The following is a 15,125-nucleotide window of genomic DNA, read 5'->3' as shown; positions in this document are numbered from 1 at the left end:
TCTCTTTCCCTTCTCCCCTTCACACTGTTAATCACACTGGCAGGCTGCCCTCCAGGCCAAGACTGTTCTGAGAGGAGGATGCTGAGATGTACAGCAGGCTGTACATTTTTCTTCCCTAGCATGATTTAGCCATGATTAATGCACAAAGAAAATAACCAGTGCATTCAGCCTAATTCTGCAGAATTATTGAAGGGATGATAACAAGGGGAGAGGAGATATTTTGCTGCTTTGAACATATTTTTAGGAAGGAGGGCAGGTGTTGTGTGAATCTGGTTAGGTGACATCAGCATCACGTATTAAGGCAGGGAGACAATTTGTCACTGTTCTTCTTCTTCTTTTTTTTTTTCTGGAAAAGGCATTGCTAGCCTGAGCTTTGGAGATCTCCTGTTACTTCCCAAAACCAGGTCAAAAGAAGCACATTCCTCATTAAAACAACACAGTCTGTATTAAAGGGAAGAGGGATTGTAAATGGGGAATCTTTGGAAAATGGGATTATTATGCCTTGCTCTGAGCTAGCGATGACCTCAGCCTTTCACCCCTCCTTTCAACGTGCTGCCAGTGGGGTTGGGTACAGCAAATTGCTCCTGGTTCCTGGGGAAAATGCACCATGCAGGAGCTGGGTCAAGCAGACAGCTGGGACCTGAGCACATCACTACAACGTGGTGCTCATCTTCCTTACACACATCACCAAAGCTCTTGTGTTTCAAGTTAGGTCAGATAGAGCTAGTTTGCTTACTGCCACGATCTCTATTTATCCCATTAGGAAGGAAAACATCTTGTTTTATTAGCCAGAGGTCTTGTAAAACTTTCTTCCCCTCATGTGTTAAAACAAAATAATAAGACATTGGTTTACTGGAGAGATTTTAATATTTCCCCAGATTTTATAATGCACTAAATAATACACAAAAATGACTGATATGGAAAATATTAGAAAAGCCTATTTTGTGGTTTTAATTGCACTCCTTTCTGGCCCAGTTAAGCGTGTCAACTACTTCTTTTAATTGTGTTTTTTTGTGACTTTGAATTTACATTTTATATATTTTCCATTTTCTTGTAATTCCCATTTACTAACACAAAATTAATGCTTCTTGTCCCTGCTGAGCTTACTGCTATTAGTTTTCTAATATTGCAAACTTTGATTAGGGTTTTTTTTTTGTCTGTAGGTTTAAATAGGTGTCCGTGCCTGTTCAGAGAGATTATTGCCAATAAGTGCTGAATTTCAGAGTCCAAAGACATATCATTTAAGATAGAACTAGGGAGCCATGTGACCTCTGAGTCAAACTGCAAAGAACAATTGGATGCCATGGCATTTAACAGTCAGGCTCTTGGGTGTTGCCTCATCACAGATGAGAGTAAGGCTGAAGCTGCCTCCTGCTTTGTGTGGGTGTCTTGCTTCCTTCTGGGGCCATTGGAAGCAGTGGGTGCCTGAGGCTGCAGTGCATGGCAAAGCCTTGGGATTGGGATGTCCAGGGAATACCTTCACTGCCTTCCTGCCTGCCTTGGTGCTGGTGGTACCTCTTGGGGAGCTGCAAGCACGTAGCTGGGGACTGGAGGTGGCACTGGCGTTGATGTGAGGATGTGGCAGCCCCGAGGGGCTGGGGAACAGTGCAGAGCCTGCTGGGGTTTGGTTCCTGGGGGCAGCCTGATCTTGTTAGACCAACTTGTCACATCATGATTAGGTTTCTTCTTTCAGATGCTCTGCAATGATCCCTTTTTAGCAGAAGAAGGGGATTTGTCTTGGCTATTGACCCATCCTTGCAAATCAGGGTGCCCAGGCTTGGCTGGAAGGGTGCACAGAGAGTGGCACCCTCTGCAAGAGAGATGGGTGCAGGTGGGGCAGAGCAAGGGGACAGAGGTGTCCAGGTGAGCCTGAGTGAGGTGGTGCACACAGCCGGGTCCCAGGTGTGCAGCTCTGTGCCGTGTACATGAGAAACTTTGGAGAGGTACCAGGGTAGGAACCGTGCTCCAGTGACAGTTCAGAAGTTGGCTGAATGTTTTTCTCCTCTCAGATGAGCTTCAGGAATATGCTGCAGGTTTGGAGATTGGAATGGAGACTATAGCGAATAATTTTAAGCTTTAGGAGGTAAGAACTAAACCTATGCTGGCTAGACCTGAATAGTCTGGTGTAAGTAAAGAGGACAATCCCATGGGTTCCGCCATGTGATGAGACTTCCTTGGACGGTTCAAAATGCGCAACAGCTCAGGGAAGAGCAGACAGATGTTGTCAGGGGCTCAACCCTTGGAGTTATTTTGCCCAGGTGAACAGCAGTGATCTACCAGGTGGCTCAAATGGAGTGGCCCAGTGCTCCCTGCTGCTGAAGTGTCCAGCCAGCAGTGGGTGCATTTCTGTAAGACTGGGAAGAGACTGGGAAGAGACTGGAGAGAGATGTGGTCTCCTGATGCAGGCTTTGGGCCTTGAATCACAAGAACAAGCATGAAGTTGTTAATGCAAATGCTTTTCAAATGAGTGAATGTCAGTTGCCTGGACATGTTAGTCTGATACCTGTCCAAGGTATTAAAAGTGAAATTTGCTTTTGACTCTGTAACCCGCCCTTCCAGAGAAAACCCGCTGAGGATTTTTTTCTCTCTTTCGTGATAAGCACAAGAGCCTGTGGTGGTCACAAGATCACTTCAGCAACATCCTGACTCAAGCAGCTTGTTGCTTTGTTTCTAAAAGTCCAATTTTCTTTTTGAGGAAAATCAATACAGTTCATTACTTAGCCGAGAAAAGATCCCTGTGTCAGTTCCGCTGGAAGGCAGCCCTTGAGCAGGCTCAGCCCCTGTTTGGAAGCCAGACAACAGGCCTATAGCCTTTGTCTTAAATTATCTCTTCCAAGCTAAAACTGCCCCACTGAGAAGACTGATCAGCTTGCACAGACCACCAAAGAGCTGCTCAACAAGTGAATACCACCAGCCTCAGGCAAAATATACACTGGGAAAAAAGCAACACCACAGAAGACACTTTTTTACACCTGCTGTGATGACTGTAAGTTCTCACGCTGCTTCTTCATTATATCCTTTCTTCTAGGCTCTGGCTACATCATCAAGTCTTTTCATCTCAGTGCTAAGATGCAGGATGTAGTGCTACAAGGCTGACAGATACCCAAGTATTCTTCGTCTGGCCTATTTCAGTTGTGAGACAAAAGCCGCGTGCTTGACCCAGACTTATGATGAGTTGAAGACATTTATGTTAGAGCACAAGATGTTTTAAAGCAGCTTTGGAATCTGAGAGGGGTTGAGGCAGTTGGGTAGACAGTGCCCTTGCCTACCATGTGTGTGTGCACGGCCTTGGGGACTGCACTGTTGGTCACCGTGTTATTCAAGATCTGGACTGGGGGCATCCTCACCTGCATTCCCTAGTAAATACATGCTTTGACTACTCATCTGAATATATAGCCACTGACAACTGCTCCTTGCTGCAGCCCAGCTTCAGGATCCAAGACTCTCCATGATCACTTCTCAGAAGTTTGCTAGTTTAGAAACTTGGAGGAGGAATTGATCCTATGTGAAATGGAGAACGCAGAGAAAAAGATGTACATTGTGGCTGTTGAGCAATAGTATTGGGGGCTAAATAGTTGTATTTGTATGGTTGTGGTTTGAGATCTGAATGAAGAAAATGAATGAAGAGAAATTTAGAAGAGACATTTCACTGCAGTAAGTTCAGTGACAAGGTCAGTGAGATGAAAGGACCAATTGTGCATAGACAATTACTGACAAGGTAACCTAAGGGTTGGGGTATACACTCAGCTAACCAGGAAGAACTATAAATAAGGATGCAAAGCTGGTAAATTCAGTTAAACAAATTCCCTATCTTGGCTATTCACAGGCTGCTTTAAAACCAGAGTGGATAACAAAAGGAAGAGTGTGGTTTATTTTAAGGGAGCAATCAGCCAAGAAATCTTTCTTCTCTCTCCAGATCATCTTTGTGGCAGTTGCTCTCGAGAGGAGATTTTGGATACATGGAATGCTGGTGAGCTTGGCCCTGCCCATCTCTTCTCCATTAGGTGGTGAGGGGCAGCTTCCACCCTCACACCGTGGGGCGGAAGCTGCTGTGGGAATGAGCAGGATGCTCCTTCATCTCACATCGTGGGATGAGCAGGATGCTCGGGGCTGGGGGAATGTGTCCCAGCAGCAGGGAGTGGGGCAGCGCTTGCAACAGCATTTTGTAGTGTACTGGCCTCTTGACCAGCTCCTCTCTGCACATGTGTACCACCAGGTCAGGAAAACCAAAACTGAAAGGGATTCGCATCCTTGTCCCCACATGCTGTCCAAAAAACCTCTCTTGTTTTAGCATCCATCACTGGTCTGTTTCCAGTTTTCCTCTGTACCAAGATCTCATGAGCTGTCTTTAAGAATTTATTCCAGATTCTAGATAACTTCAGGTTGTAGAAACTGTGAACAGATGACATTGCTTATATTACCAGGCTCCTCCAGTGTTTGATGATGGCTATGATTGCAGTACATATAACATTATTATTTGACTGCAATTACAATAGCATGGGTGGTGTTATGCCTGACTAGCTGATTAATCATCTGGAACAATGAGTAAATCTCCCCCTCTTTTGCAATAATTAATATGTACAGCTGGATTGCAGTTGGCTGAGCAAGCGTGGAAGTGATCTAGGCAAACAAAGAGGTGTTTGGCAGCTTTAGGCTGCTGGAAAAGATGAGCACATGGAGCTCTTGGGGCAATTATTCCCTCTGCGATGTAAACTGTGGCTTGAGCCAGCTCTGATCCACCTCAGGGAGCTGCACTGCTGTGGTAGGTGGCCTAAGTGCTACAGACAAGTTGGTCCAGTCAGAGTTACAAGGTCTGGCTTTGAGGGTGGAGCCATTTGAGACTGTGGGATGCAAAGCTCTTTCCTCCCTGCAGTGGTTAACCAGAGAGCCCTTTGCCAGTGTGTTTGTACTGCTCAGGAGTGAAGGGGAGAGAGAAATTCATTACTGCAATTGGATTAAATACCTGCTGTGCTGGGGACCTGCCATGATGGCTTAGGGCCACTACTGTTGCCAAGCAGGTGCAGTGGCTTTGTGGTTCTTCCTGCAGCCTGGGTCACATACATTCAGTAACAGCAGTACAGATTGTCTGAAAGTACTGCATGGTTTTGCTTGTGGGCATTTACCATTCAAATCAAGAGACATTGCAGCCTCTCTCTTCCTCATATGTTGATTTTCTTTGCTCTCCTGATACAGCAAAGATAAAGTTGAAATATTAAATGTCCTCCACAATGAAATTACATATGGCTCGTTGCAATTAATTCCGTCTGCCTCATGTAGTTTGCTATTGTTTTCCCCTTTCCTTCCCTTCCTGTAAAAGACATGAGGCTTCAATTTGACAAAAGATAAAGACTTTGATTTCCACCTCTACCCAAGGAAAACTGAGCTCCCAAACCTCAGTTTTCACAGCGTAATTAAAGATGATGGAGGCAAGAAGACTGAATGGAAACACAACTCTGCAGCTTAGTGGACACTGCAGGACAGGGAAGAGAGGATGGATGCTGATGCCTGCTACAGTAATGTTAAACCAATTGGTAAAAGCAGTGAATCAGCAGCTCTGAACATCTTCCGTGGTTTATCCCTGCAGGACACAGCTGTGTTCCCATCCCTGTTGACCTCTGGTTATATTAAGCTAAGTGTTTCATCACCATGGGCTAAACCTCTGCGAATGGAGAGTGTTCACACACCATCAGGCAGGAGTGGAAGAAACCCCAGAGCACAGCGGGAGTGAGGCCCCAAACAGCCCCCCATCCATGATCCCTCCTTCAGTGCCCTGCCCAGGAGCCCTTCTGCCACTCCTGGGGTACAGGTGTATTGAGACCACAACACATGTCTTCAAAAACCCATCAGACCTTTCACCACACTTTAGTCTTTGCCTTACCTGTCTGAGCCTTACACATTGTTACGTCTGTGGCTGCTCTCAGTGCTGGTGTGGCTTTATGATACAGCCATTTTTTATTTTCTGATTGCTAATATCTCCTGTTTTACATTCTTTCCACATCAATCTAGGAGAGCAGAGATGAAAAGGAGTCAATTATGTGGTGCCTGGGATACTCGTAGTCTGGACTTTATGACCCAGGAAGTTTCGCTCTGCACCATGCTTCCAATTTGTTGGATTTATTTTTTTTTTTTTCTTCATTAATATAAACAAATAACATATCCTGGATACTCTGCAGTCAACAGCACTCACTTTATTGGCAGTAACTGACTTGGAAGCTACTATATCTCTGTAAATTTTAATTTGTATATAGGGTTTTTTTTTCTTTTTGTCAGCTAGGAATATTCTTTTTTTTCATTTGGCTTTTTTTTTTTTTTTCACTTCATCATCAAATTGAAGGCTTGCTGACACTAGATTCTTGCACAAATTCTGCAATTAACCCAAGCCAGGAATTTTCCATTGTTTTCCATTTATTTGATGGCATTTTCCAAAACTTTCCTTCCCACTTCATCCTTGATTGGCATGCTACCCTGGATATAGACAGGAGATGAGCTGGGTCAATGCTGAGTCCCTGTGTGAGTGGCTGCTGGGTGTGTCAAACTAGTGATGTAATAGAAGATTAAACTTACCAGTGATGTATTGCTTTTGTCTTCAGGGAGGTCTTCACCATGGACAAATATCTCCTGTTAGTGTGACTGCAATGCTCAAGTCTTCCCTTCTGAACAGCTTTTTGTCTAAAAAGGCAAGCAGCCAAGCAATAATGCCTGTGCTTAGGTGACTTTCAAATTTTTATTATTTTGTAAAAAAAGGTGAGCAGAAGCTTATAAATTTCAGTTGGAGAATGCACTGAGAAGCAGAAGGTTTGAATTAAAGTCACCATACTTTTTGATCCAGTCTTTGGATTTTAAGTGTGGGGACCTTGTAAAGGAAGAATGTGCCTCATCATAAAGTACTGGAAAACAGTTCTTCTTTTGAAGTTTTGTTTCCAGACACTGAAACCCCATTGAAATAGCCCATATATCATGCAGTATAACACTATATATTATATCATTTCTGTGCCAGATGAGATTATAAACAAGCATTCTTCACTGTCTTTTATTTGAGAGCAGGCTGTTTCTTACTTGTCCTTTATAATTTTTTACCTGGCAGAGGGTTCATTTTGAATTTCTCTCCCCGTGTTATATTCCCTGTGTGTCTCTGCCCAAGCCTGGCAGGGGTGGGAGCCAGTCCTGAACCTGGAGAAAGCACCTTGCTTTCCTCCTGGAGGCTGCTCCTTTGGCAGTTGCCCTTCCCAGGGGACGCTCAGAGTACAAGTAAGGGAGAGCTGGTTGCAGATGTGAGCCTGCAGGCTCCAGGGCTGTTACCCAGCAGACTTCATCAGAAGGAAAAATTACTGAAGGAAAAAAAAAAAAATGCAAACAGAGGACACAACAGGAGGAGTAGCCTTAAGTACCTTAAATTAGGGGAACTGAAAGTCCTCTCCCTGCACCATGACATTTTAAGAGAAGTCATTATAATTAATCTTCTTTTAATATGGAATAATAGTCTAAGAAAATGCAACACAAGCCATACTTCTCCTGCCAACACGTATCCAGGAGACAGAGTGGATTTAAAGTAAGGTGATCTTTGTAATATGGTAGAAATAAATTCCTGAAAGCAGCAATTGATCAGTATGGAGAGTGGCAGGTAAAAGCGGTACAAATACCTTCTCTAAAAGCGTTGGATACAGTAATTCCCACAGGCACCAGGAAGCTGTTAGCTAATCAGATACACCACAAGCTTCACTATCTCGTAAAAAAAAAAAGCAGGAAAAAGAGAAAATCTCAGAGCATACGGTCAGCAAGCGACAAATGTGTGTGCTGGGACTCTCTGGAATAGGGGAAAGCCATGGCCAAGGCTGTGACTCATTCCTGAATGACCAGGGCTGAGTGGCACCAAGCACGCTGCTTGGTTTCACAGTGCACGTGGCTGTGTGACCGGGCCACCTGCCCCAGCTTGCCTGGGGAGTGGCTTGGCAGTGTGAGAGTGTCGAGCTGCTGTTGAAGAGCCAGCCTGTTCTCCTCTGTGCACCTTCGAGGCAGCTCTCTCCCACTCACAATAGGTACAGTAACTGGGGGAGGGTGTTTGCAGGGGACTCTGCCATTCCCCTTGGCAGGAAGGAGATCAGGATTAGCACAGTCCTGCTAAGCTGGTCCCAGAGAGGCCAGGTGTCCTCTGAGAAGGCTGGAGGAGATCTCTGTCCAGCACACTTGGCTGTAACCAAAGGAGTAGAAAGTAGCAATGGCTTGTACTTCAACTGGAGCCAACCCATCAGATGTTAAATGGACTTCTGGGAGAATCCATGCACAATTCACAAGTGTCACTGGTCCTGCAGGAACAGCAGTTCCTGTAACCTTGATCACCACTTTTCACGCCCACCCACTGAATATATTGTAGAGATTATATTATACTCCTTTGTAGAGGAGGTGTTGTGTTCATCATAGCTTTTACTTTATTCTGGTTGTATTATAAATTCTGTCTTTCACAAATGCAAGTACAGATGAAGAAGTGCACAGAAGTGCTGGAGTACAATCCCTGTCTCAGCAATTTTACAGACTCACAGTACTCTCAGATGGGGTAAGATCGTCTCCTTGCTGACTACTCCTCACTAAGCTTCTTTTCTCTCCAGTCTAACATTTAAGATCCTGCCATTTATCCATGAAAGCTCTGGCACCTGTAGGACCCTCTCTGTGCTGATTCAGCTCACTAATCTCGCAGAAAAAATAGTACAGCAGAAAAGCAGTAGATGGTTTATGCTGAGTTAATGAGTTGAACTCACCCCTGGCTTTGTTTGCATAGGCAAGCTGGAAATCTCCTCCCCCAGTGAGATAGAACTAATTCTCATCTCCAATTTTAGCTCATCTCCCACATCATTCTCTTCTAGATTTTCTTTTGATGCAGGTAAATAACCTGAAAAGTGAAATGTATACCTTTTGCCCCACTCTGCCTGGAAACATTTTTTTTTGTCACTGCAGGTGGAGCCTGGGCTGAACATTTTCTCCCCAGAACCATGTGGAGCTGGGCTTCAAGGGTGCAAACTGCTTGAAAAGTGGAAAAAATTCAAAGCACACTGAAGGGCGAAAGAGTGGTTAAATAATGAAATCAATTTTTTGTGCATCTGATAGCCTGGCTGTCAGGCTGGGCACCAGAGTGTTGTTTGTTTTTCCTTAGATTTGTATCTTCCAGAGCTGGTTCATTAATTTTTTTGTTAAGCAGCTATCTGTCAATGCACTGTGTTTTAATTATGGCTCCTGCATGAGTGCTGGTCTGATCTAGTGATGCAGGGAAAACCCTTCCCTGTAGGACATATCCTCTACTCCAACCTCTGGCTGCCCCTGCCTTGTTGCAGGGCTTAGTCCCTGTGCAGGGATCAGGCCTTGGTGTGCTCAAGCAGGACCCAGGCAGGGAAACACCTCTGTCGGTGCACAGCTCCTGCTGCTTTTTTAGGAGTGTCTTGAGAGCACGGAAAAAGTGACTGGGGTTTGATGCTGACTGCTGGGCTGTGAAAATATTCCTGACAGTGGTTGCTTTCTCTTTTTTCAGCCCTCAGCTGTACATCTTCTCTGCTACCAAACCTTTCTCTGCCTTCCGTCTGAAGCCCCTCTAAAAACCCTCCCACAATTATTTCCCTCTATTCTCATATTAAACCTCCATCTCTCTGCAGAGATGGCTGGAGCAAACTGGTTCTCCTGGACTGCAGCTCATGAACTCACCTACAGTCTGAGTCAAGTGGAGTCATTAAAGGGTAGTGATGCTCCTTTGTCTTGAGTTATATCTATATTGCACGATGTAGTGGAGATTTATCAAATTAACCATAATTAATTTAGTCAGCACAATGAGCAGTTTAGCCAGGCTGCAATGGGGCTGCTGAAGGGCTCATTTACCCCTCTAGAAGATCAGCAGAGACAAATCTTAATCCTGTAGGTGCAATTAATATGTTCATCCAAAACTCAAGCTGAGCTACGCTTTCCAGAAGAAACAAAAAAACTGGCATGAATAATTCCATAATTCCATAGATTTATTAATATTTTACCAAACAACACCCATAGATTTATTCATAGTTTATATCCATAGATTTTATTCACGGAGTAGAAAAAAAAGAAAAATGTGAAGGTTCTTGTTTCTTAATTCTGATTTCACTAATTCTAGTGCTAGAAGCATACTTTGCATCTGTGTTTAATCTGCAGGGGCTGTTTATATATGAGGTGTAATAGAGCCATTGTCAGTGAACATGTCCAGTCTGATGCTGGAAACATGATTCTCACTTTTAAGTGTGGGGACACCTGAAGTAGCTTTTCCCAAGAAAAGGCACTGTGGGAGAAGCACTGAGCCGGACAGGAGTCAGTGCATGACAAGTTTGTGGGAGGAACTGTGTGTGCCCATGACTGCAAAGTAACTCCTGGTCAAACAACCAAGAGGTACCTGGGGTGAAGGATAACTCAGCAGTCAGGTGTTCCCTGCAGTGAAGGCTCTCCTTCCTATGCCACTTTATTAGTATTCTTCATGCCCATCTGTCATTGTCCACATTAGATATGAAGGGATGAAATCACCCTTATCATTTCCCCTCCCAGCCTAGGTGAGAACTGTTTGTGCTTTGTTGGATTGAAACCTGCTGTGGTTGTTTTCTGGACTCACTAATACCAGGATTAATCTGAAGCCACTGTACAAAGAGTGCATTTTGGCACCTCTGACAATAGATTTACTGTGACACTGGTCTCAGCTGATATGGCATCCAGGCTTGAGTACTGCGTGGCAAAACTGCACCCCTGTGCATTATCCTCTCATCAGATAAAACAGTGGCTTTGTCCTTTCTTAAATTGTCCCTGGAAAAAAGGAAAGCTGGAGCCCTGAGCCTCTTATGGGTCAGCTTGAAATGAGCATTCATGAATTTTAGAAGAGTCTTTCATGAGACCAGAAGGGTTGGGAAGGAGAGAACCATAAAGCAGAAGACTGACTTGCTGCTGCCTAAAAAGCTGAAAGGAGAAGAGCAGAAATACCACAAATACAGCAAGTCTCCTTTGCCAGGCAGCGGGGCATCATGAACAGCAGACAACACAACTTTGCTCCAAACACATAAAAATGAGCATGACGAAAGCAGGAGATAAAGGACCACAGGGTAATGCTGGTAGAGCCTACTCCACCCTTGGGCAATGGCAAAGACTATGTTTGGTCATGAAATGTGGAGACATTACTACATTCCAAGTGCTGAGTGCAATTAGGGATGCAGTAGATCTCTTGCTAGGATGTGTGCATGGGGAAATGTTTCCCAGAGACGGAGGGATGTCGACGTAAAAATTCCTTCTTGTGTCATGCATTGCGCCAAGGAAAACAGTGCTGGAACAAGGCAATCCCACAGCAGGAAGGAGTGAGTCCATGAAGGAGTCCACTGTAGCACCATAATGGGCATGAATGTATGCTGGCCCTTTGCACGGCGGAGAACTGGAAAAGGCTTTGGGCATAGCCCTGCCCTGTGGCTGGTTGGTGTTGATCCCATCTCAAAATAGAAGAGGGAGAAAGCAGTAATGGCCTGCCAGGCTTGGCAGTACTGGAAGAGAGAAGGGAAAGGAAGACAGGGTGGAGGGACCAAAGAAGACGAGGAATCATGTAAGTAAAATACCTTTTAAAGAAAGCCTTACATCAATCCCTGTGTTACTGAACCAAGACAGTCTCAAGTGAGAAAGTCATTAGAGTTCATTACCCCTGGCAATCTGTGGCCATTAATTCTCTCTGGCAGCAATACCTAGGGTTGGAGGAACGTCCAGGCTATGGCTCTGAGTGCTGGAATGCAGAGACACGATAGGGCACAAATACTTTCCTCACAGACGTCAAGGAAGTTGAAGAAGACAAAACGGTGCCATGGGGAAAAGAACATTTAAGTGAGGTGGGGAAACACAAATCATTGAGAGATATTGCTCCTCCTGGCACCAAAGTTCAGTGATCCACAGGAGGAAACACCTCTTCTGAGGATGACAGACACTCTCCGTCTATTGTTTCATATCTCTTAACCTTTCCTATATTGTCACATGATTCTCAGTCATAAAGCTCCTTATTAGCTTGGTCTTTAAATGGTCCAGTAAGGAAATCAACATAACTCAACACTCCTTCCTATACTGAAATGGTCTGAGAACTGCTGAGTCTGGTTTAAACGAAAAACTCCTTAAGTTTTTCCTTACTACTGCAAAGCAGGGTGGTGGTTCTTACATAACAGCCCGGAAAGGGGATTTCTCACCAGGTTTTCTCTGTCTTTGCTTTCGGGACCATTCTGGCTGTCTTCCTGGGAAACATAAATATCCTGGCACCCACAGGTACCAACCCCTGCCTTTTAGACCCTTTTACCCTCTAGAAGTACTGCGTGCCTTGTAGTTTAGGGTTTTCAAGCCAAATCTGAGGTCATAATCTGGATTTCAACAACAAAGGATCTTCAAAGGGAATGCCTGATCTTTCCCTCTGATACTCACGGAAATCCACTTAAGGTCCCCTGCTACTATCGGCTCTGGTTATGGAGGCTGAGAGAGAGGAATGCTCTCTCACAGAGTGTACCCATCAGCCACTCTTGATCAAAGCCTGGATCAAAGCCTGGATCAAAGCCTGGCAGCTGGTATCCCTCCAGAGCAGAAAAATAAGTGCACAGGTGGAGAAATGAGGATCTGAAATTTGCCCTTGGGTAGCCAGCCTTCTGTATCAACACTGTGAGTATTCTCAGCTGTTAAATAAAAGCTGAGAAGATAAATCCCAAATATAAGAAATTAAAATCAATAAACTCACTGAGTCCTCCATGTCACAGTTCAGACTCATAAAGAGATACAGCCACTAAATCCCCACAGTGCTGCTCTTTCACAATTGCACACATTAAGAAAAGGGAGGAAAGAGTTATATGAAACATTTGTCTGGGTATAGGAATCAGTTATCTTAATGATGCAATATCAAAAGGAAATATTGTCTCATTTAGACATCTACCATCTACAGTCACTACAATGCTCCCAAAAGAATGGTAATTATTCTCACAGATGCCTAGAAATTAAGAATTATACTTTCACTATGTTTAATATCCTAGCTGTGCTTTCAAGGATCATTTGTCTTAGTAAAGCTTTGGGGATCTAATTCAATTGCTTTTTGCCTGCCACTGCTTATTTATAAAACACGTGTCTTTCTGGTGATACTGTGTTCCAGTGGATCTCCCAGAAGCTGGAAGAATGGCTGAACAAGACAGATGTGATCTGCTCACCCTGCCTCTAGGACTGCATCTTGTCCTCAGCTGTCTCGTTTTGCTAAACAAAGGACATATCTAAAAAATGCATCAGCCTCAAGCTGATCACACCACACGGTAGGGCAGAGACATAGCCACCTTTTGATACTTTGTGCTGATTGTTTTGCTAAAACCAACAGCCAGCTGGTGATTTTTCACCTCAGCTAACAACATCTGCAGGGTGTGAGACATTTGCTTACCTGTGTGCAGACAAAGACTAATTTATGAAGGATTATTTACAAGGTCACACCATTATGGAACAGCTTTACTGGGAGCCCCAGAGTAACACCAAAATTGATAAGCTCTGCAGAGACAGCTGAAATGCAGCCATTCCTCAAGAGAGACACCGTAGTGCTTGGGGACATCACATTCATGTGCTAATGATAAAGACAAAATATTAGTGTAATGTTAGAGGATGGAAAAAAAATAATCTGTATAAAATTTCCCAACCAAATCTCTGAGATCTATTGGCCACTGTGTTTTATTGAGGGTTATCAGCAGCTCATCCAGTTTGTGTTCCAGGTCATAGGTGCTCAGCTTGAATTTTTTGCCACTCCTCATATGCTTAAAATTAACCCTATGTTTAAGTGCTTTCAGGTTGGAAATGCTAACAGATAGGCAGCATCAAACTTCAGGCTAACAAATGCGTGTAGAGTCTTATCATCTTCTTATAGGAAATAACTGGCAGAGCCTTTCAGCTCTGAAAGTTACTTCTCTCAGTAGACTAGAGTATATTGTTCTGATTAACAAACCACAAGATGGATTTCTTTCCAAACATCTGATGCCACATGAATAATTTTCTTAATCAAAACAAATAAGCAGGAAGCACATATTTTACCATTGTTGCTATGATAACTATGAATTATTGCATATTTTATTCAACTGCTCTTGTGGTTTTGTACAGTTCTAGGAAATACATGAAGAAATCATTCTGGAGATGGCTTTAATGCAATACTATAGAAGTTTGGATTCAGCTGACTACCAGGCGCTGAGTCATAAAGAGGGAGATGTTTCAGAGGTAATGGAGTTTGTAGGATTCAGTATTTATCCTTATTCAAAATCACTGATTTGTATCACCAATGATTCTTGCTTGTCCAGGATCACTGTCAGTTCTAATTTCTGGTCAATGTGGGGGAGCATCTGACCCTATCACAGCAACAGCACCAGCTGGTGCAGGTCTTAGGGCAGGAGAGAGAGTGAAAAACCAGCCAGTGCTCATAGGGGGAAAAGCTGTGCTGAGAGTCTGGAGAGTGAATAAGGGAAAAAAGGGTCAGATTTCTAACATTTATTAATTAAATCCTGCCCAGTCTCTTCATGGAGCACAGCTGTCTGCTGTAAAAGTAAAAAGCCAGCACAGAGCAACAGCAGAACCGTGCAGGGGGAAGTGCAGCTGTACAGCTTCAACAAATCTGGTGGTAAATGTGCGTGTCAAGGCACGGAGCTCTGGGCTCTCCCAGGTGCTCCCGGGGCTCTGAGCTTGGTCTTTGTCACCGAGCTGCGGCTGCCAGGGAAGCAGCTGCTCGAAGGATGGATGGAGTGTTTGGCTCCACCTGCAGTTAGTGTAGGATTCAAACCGTGTCACTGGCTGGCTGGGTTCCTCTCACGCACTCTGTACATGCACACAAACAAAACGACGACGATGGCAAAACACAAGATGGGAAGTGCAGCTGTCAGGCATTTCTTGGTTCACACAAGGAAAATGGAGAGTAGCCAAGAGAATTGGGAGAAGGAGGGCGAATCCCTGATAAAGAAAATCAAAGTAGACAGAAATACTAAAAACAGGAGGCCTTTTAAGTCTTGAGGAAGTGTAAGGAAAAGGAAATGGTGGGGAGGCAGGGGAAGAAAAAAGAGAGAGGAAAACCAGAGAGAAGCTGTAGAGTTATTGATGCTGCAGGATCACAGATC

This window comes from Corvus hawaiiensis, chromosome 8 (genome assembly GCF_020740725.1).
Source record: "Corvus hawaiiensis isolate bCorHaw1 chromosome 8, bCorHaw1.pri.cur, whole genome shotgun sequence".
Lineage (NCBI taxonomy): Eukaryota > Metazoa > Chordata > Aves > Passeriformes > Corvidae > Corvus > Corvus hawaiiensis.
The sequence above is the reverse complement of the archived record's forward strand: the minus strand, read 5'-3'. Positions refer to the sequence as shown.